The sequence below is a fragment of the Arachis duranensis genome, chromosome 7 (assembly GCF_000817695.3).
Source record: "Arachis duranensis cultivar V14167 chromosome 7, aradu.V14167.gnm2.J7QH, whole genome shotgun sequence".
Lineage (NCBI taxonomy): Eukaryota > Viridiplantae > Streptophyta > Magnoliopsida > Fabales > Fabaceae > Arachis > Arachis duranensis.
Window position 1 is genome coordinate 19,161,820 of NC_029778.3, and position 6,435 is coordinate 19,168,254.

The window sequence follows — 6,435 nt, forward strand, 5'->3', positions numbered from 1 at the left end:
ATCACTAATATGAATCCGGGCGGAGGAAGAAGACGTGATCCTGATATAGGAAGGGAGAGAAGGACGAGGATGATCTGATACAATCGGCAGAGGAGGACATCTAAAAAGGAGTGGAGGCGTGTTCAAAGAGTCTGATATATAGGTAGATTGTTCACAGACAAAAAGGTTCGGCTGGAACAATGGATAATGTTCTAAGGGCGATATGGGAGAGTCCAGCAGGATTTTGGGCAGTAATAAGAGAAGATAACAAATTTCAATTTTTTTTATGATGAGTTAGACGCTTTAAGAATTGAGTGTGGTGCTCCGTAGCTTTTCAAAGATTTTGTACTTCATGTGCAAAAGTGGTCTAATCTGAAAAGTTCGGAGGAAGAAGAGATTCAATCATTTCCTGTTTTGGTGCAATTCTGGGGTAAGTATACCATAAATTCAAGACATTGGAGGTCTGATGGAAGATAGGGAAGCAGCTGGGAGATACTATAGATGTTAGGCTCTTCTCCTAAACGCTAGAATTTTATGGAATGGGGATGGAAAGGTGAAGGATTCGATTCGAATAGCTGGACCTAATAAGGTGATGACGGAGGTGGGGCTGAGATATGAAAGACTTGGAATTTTCTGTATCTATTGTGCAAAGCTTGGGCATGAAACCGGGAACTGCCATGATTTTATTGTGGATTTGAATGTAGGACAAATTCAGCAAGATTGCATATGTGATTGGGTGAAGGCAGATTAAGTTGGGAAGCGAATTAATACGAGGGAGAACAACAGTGCGGATAATGCTAAATAATGCAAGAAAAATGCTAAGTACTGTCGGAATTACCGTCAGATTTAGCGTCGAGTTATATCGGCATATTTATGGTCGGAAGAGATTTTCTGTCACTAAAATTGAGGATAATTGTTGGTGCGAAAATATAACTCAACGGCACCAACATGTTACCGTCGAATTTTCTGTCAGTATAATCCCCCAGTATAACGGTTTAATGAAACGCATTGTTTTGGTGATTTAACGTCAGAAAAAACCGACGGTAAATGTGGGTTAAAATTCAAATGAAGAACCCCTCCTCTTCACTTGTCCAAACACACACACATTCTCTCTCTCTCTCTCTCTCTCTCTCTACTGTCACCACCGTCGGAACCTCGCCGAGACCTCGTCGTCGTCGTCAGTGCCGCTTCTGTCACCACCACGTTAAAGAGACTCTGCAGCCACTATAATTGGATTTATTGTTAGTATATATGGTTATTTTATTTTTACTTATTAATTTGTGATTTTAGTATTTTGTTAGGGTTTAGTTTAAATTAATGGTTAAATTTGTTTAATGAATTGTGTGACTAGTATTTGTTGTGTTAATTTAATGGATGCAATAATTAAATAATGTTAGAGTAGATTATGTAAGGTGAGAATAAGAGTGCTTGAGTTGTTGAAAGATTTTAGTTGAGTTTAGTGAATGAGTTTCTTTCAATTGCATTAAATTTTTGTCACTTATTTTTGTCATGCCTCTTGTTAGTTTGGTGAAACTAGAATTATGTTTTAATTAATTGGAATAATGAATTTTACTTATTCTTTCAAATTAGTTTCTGATTTAGTTTCAATTTGTGAATTTAATATGTTATCTTTTTTATTAGGGTGATCTATTTTTTCTGAGATCAGTTGGAGTTTGCTTTTTTATTGTTTGTGCAGTAATATTTCATTTTGGTTTTCTATTTTTGAATATAATGAATTATTTAAATTTTATGTTGAACTTACTTTTCCTAGGATAGAATTTTAGGACGGAAGTGGGAGAAGTTCACGTAGTGGTGCCTTCTCAAAATCCTTGTTTGTTGGAAAATCGTGGAGTTATAGAGGGTTGCGCACTAGAACAATTAGGATTTGATGTTTTATTAAATGCGTGTATGTTATAATTTATGCCTGCAGCTGTTTCCTATGTGAAAACTACTATATTTATTTGAGGAATGTCTCAGAATTAAGGAGAAGTTCTGCTGAAGTATCATTTAAATTGTTTAAAATATGTTTCGTTTGTCAGAAAATGACAATTGTATTCGGCGAGAAATTCTAATTATAGGGTACACTCTGTTGAATTTTCTAAAAATTTTAATAATTTGTGTTGTTCGTTGAATTCTAGGGTATAAGAGAGATAACGTTGGCCGGGGGTTTAAAACCTGTATTCTTTGAGGGGGTTGACGCGTTTGTCACGTATGTCTTCAGCATGGAACTGTTTAGGTCTGAAGGAGTATCTAAGTGTCTGTGTCAAAAGTGTTGGCTGATAAGTGGTTAGGACCTGCGGACATAATGCTTCACCTCTACCGTAACGGGTTCAAGGATGGGTAGTGGATGTGGATGGAACATGGAGAAGTGGACGAACATGGAATTAACCAGTTTGTCTCTAATTTGAATAGGCTCGATTGTTAATCAACGAGGGTTCGGGCAATGAGAGACCTAAACATGGATGAAATGACTTGGGAGACTAACCAAGAGAGATACAAATCCGGAGGCGAAGGGATTTTATCATCTGTTAGAATCTGCTAGGAAACCTTTGTATAAGGGATGCGTTCATTCGAAGTTGTCTGCATGTGTTAGAATAATGAGTATTAAGTCGGTGTCAGATCATACCCAAGAGTCTTTTGATAAGTGGGCCACTCTTTGCAACGAATTGGTACCTGTTGGGTCCACTGGCATCCTCCGAAACCATTATGAAGCAAAGAAGCTAGTTTCAAAATTTGGTCTAAATACGGTAAAAATTGGTTATTGTTTGAATGATTGTATGTTGTACTACAAGACGGATGCAAACCTAACTAAATGCAGATTTTGAAGATCCCCGAGGTTCCAAGTCGAGAGAGAACAGCTTGATAAACGCCGGTAAAAGAGAATTCCAATGAAACTAACGGATGCACTACTTGCCCTTATCCCTAGGCTGAAATGATTTTATGCATCGATGAGTTCTGCCCCTCACAAGACCTGACATAGTAACAACAAGAGAGATGATAGAATCATGACGCACCCGTCACATGGAGAAACTTGAAAGCATTTTGATCGGGTCCATTCTACATTTGCAAGCGAGTCCAAAAACGTTAGACTAGCTTAATGCTCTAACGGGTTCGCACCAAATTTCAATTTTGGTAACGTGTACTCTTGTTGCCCTATAGTCGTGACACCTTATAACCTGAATCCTGAAATGTGCTTGAAGAACCCATATATGTTTTTAACTTGCATCATACCTGGTCCAAGCAATCCAAAAGCCAAAATATATGTCTTCTTGTAGCTCTTGGCAGATGAGTCAAAGGAGTTATGAATCTATGGTGTAGAAATTATGATACTTCGAAGAAGATAAACTTCCAACTGCAGGCTACATTGATGTGGACCATTAACGACTTTCCTGCATACATCATGATTTTAGGTTGGTCCAATCAAGACAGAATGGCATGTCCCATTTGTATGGAGGATACAGAGGCATTTTGGTTGCAGAATGGCGGTAGGAATTCGTGGTTTAATTGCCATTGAAGATTATTCAACATGGATGATCCTTTTTGGCGCAATGTAACACCCTCACTATTAGAGCGTCATGCTTCTGGCTGTGCCACTCTGATAACTTGGATATTACAACGACTCTAAACATATTTAATACTAAAATAGGAGCCTGTTTAAAACTTAAAACTGCATAACCTTCCAAAATAACGTTTTCGTTGAGGACATAAACATGTATATACATACAGACCAGATATAATACTTTATAATTATATATATACATAACAATAACTTACAACCATATATATCACAAATTCTTATCCCTCTTAAAAAATTGGTAAAGATAAAGGCGAGGTAAAAAAATAATAAATAAGATAATACAAAAATATCGAAGAAACAGAAAATGAAATAACTCTTCTAAAACTTCGTCGCCCATATCCCGAAAAGGAAAAATCTATAGGGGAGTGAGAACATCGTCTTTGCTAGTTCTCACTATAGGGTTACAGAAATGCTATAAAAAGATACGTAAAATAAAACTATATTTAAAGTACAGAGATCATTGCTTGTCTTATGTATCTTCTCAAATACCAAGGTTCACATTCAAAATCCAAAAATCCTTTTTAAAAGAGAACATAGTTAATTCCTCGAAATAAAAAACCTTTTTCCTTTCTTGTAAAATCTTAAAAGTTTCTTAGACAGTATGAATGACCAACATGTCCCAAGCATAGGTTCAATTAAGTCTATGCTGTAAGAGTTTGATTTTCATACTTTACTAGACCACAAACATGAAAGTAGTTTCCTACGCAGTATAAATGATCATCTTGTTCCAAGCATAGGTTCATTAAGTCTATGCTGAACCTGTCAGATACTTTATACAAAACTAGACCTCAAACATACCAACCATGGCCTCGGGCCCATCCAATCCAACACGACCCCCGGCCCAAACAAATCAATCATCAACCAAACCAACCAATCAAACATAAGCACAATTAATGTAGTTCAAGCACAATCAAGAGGAATTACAACAAGTATAACAGTTAGCAGTTAACATAAATAATCACATAGGCAAACTAATTACAATATGCACACCCAAACAATGTCACATAGATGCAAATGATGCATGCATGTCCTGCTGGCCATGAGCTCACGTGTTGGTTATGTTGTCAGACCCGACTCGAATAAGTAGAATTAAACTACCATCCTTATCCGTAGGTTTCATAAACAAGCAGGATTAAACCACCATCCTTGCTCGGAACACGCAAGCGGGATTAAACCACCGTCCTTGCCTCCACAGTAAAACTTGATGGAGATGGGATTTGCGCCGATTCGGAATTTCTCAAAAAAAAGAGTCACTTCGTCGGTAGCATAGTCCAAACTAGCAATTAAATCCCATCAATCAAAGTTTAATTTTCAAATACAAATAACCGAGAGTAGTTAAATCTCGGGTCGTTCTCCCTAGGAACTAATGACCAAGAGCACACAATTTTGGTTGTGAAAAGCAAAGGGGTTTTCAATAGTGAGGCAAACGATTAAAGGAATTAAAGAACGATCAAAATTGCAATTAATAAACTAATAAAGGAATAAAAGAACTATGTATCTAATATAGACAAGTAATGCTTTAAAATGATGAAAATGTAGTTCAAAATATAAATGGAAGCCTTGACTTGGGATAAGTTATGGCATTCCTTCCTTGCCATAACCACAACTATGATAATTATGATGGATTAATCTCACCTAGTCAACCCTTAACATCGAAGAGTAAGTCAAGTGAGCATAATTGTTATTAATCCATAAATCCTAGCTAACTTACTAATTACCTTAGTAAAAAGCTAGCGTTAGTGGAAACAATAACAACTAACAACCCAAGAATTATCACTAAATGTCGAACATTATGACTCTAGCATTACATATACTCGTTTTTCCAAGCCAAGGAGTGAAAATCTACCTCATAATCAAAATTGACATTTCATCAAATACATGGTAGGCATATTCACAAAACATGGCAAAATTGTAAAAATACTCAAAACTATGAACAACCAAAGATCAAAATCAACAAAGGTAACTCAATAAATATATAAAAATTACTAAATATCAAATTCATTAACAAAAACTCAAAATTGCAAAACAATGTATATATTGACAAAGTGCATTAAAATATAAGAAAGTGTAGAACAAGTAGTGCAATAAAGGAGAAAATTAAGAAATACTTACAATGAAAATAAGCAAGGATCTAAAATCAAAATTGGAGAAATGAAAAATTGTAGATAAACCCTAATTAAACCTTAGGAAAATTGAGAGAAAACCTAAGCTAAAATTATCCTAAACTACCCTAACTGTGTTGTATAATGTATGGTATAATGTGTGTGTGCTAGCCCTCCTTATATGCTTCAAAACCCTTCAGAAATGGTCCTGGAAACCTCCCAATTCGTGAGCCACGTGACTTTTTAATGAAGTCACGCGCAGAGACTTGTGTGTATCAACAGGTGTGTGCATATGCACACATGCTGATTTCCTTCCTGTGCGTACACACAAGGTGATGTGCGTACGCACACATGGCTGTGTACTTCTCCTTTGTTTTCTTTATGTTTTCTCCCAATTGCATGCTTCTCTTCCACTCTTATCAAGCCATTCCAAACTATTACACCTGAAATCACTCATCAAAATATCAAGGTATCAAATAGAATGCAAATGGAATAAAATTGAATAAATCAAGCACAAAAGAGCATGTTTTCACATTCAAGCACAATTTAAGAGGAAAACTCAAAAGCATGCTGTTAAAGGGAATAAATGTAGGTTTGCATGATGAAATCTACTCAATTTTAACAAAAAATTACCATCAAATATGGATTCATCAGCGGGATTAAACCACCATCCTTACTGGACACACAAAACAATATATAAGCGGGATCACACCACCGTCCTTGCTAAATAACTTATCAATACGTGAGCGGGATAAAACCACCATCCTCACTACAGGC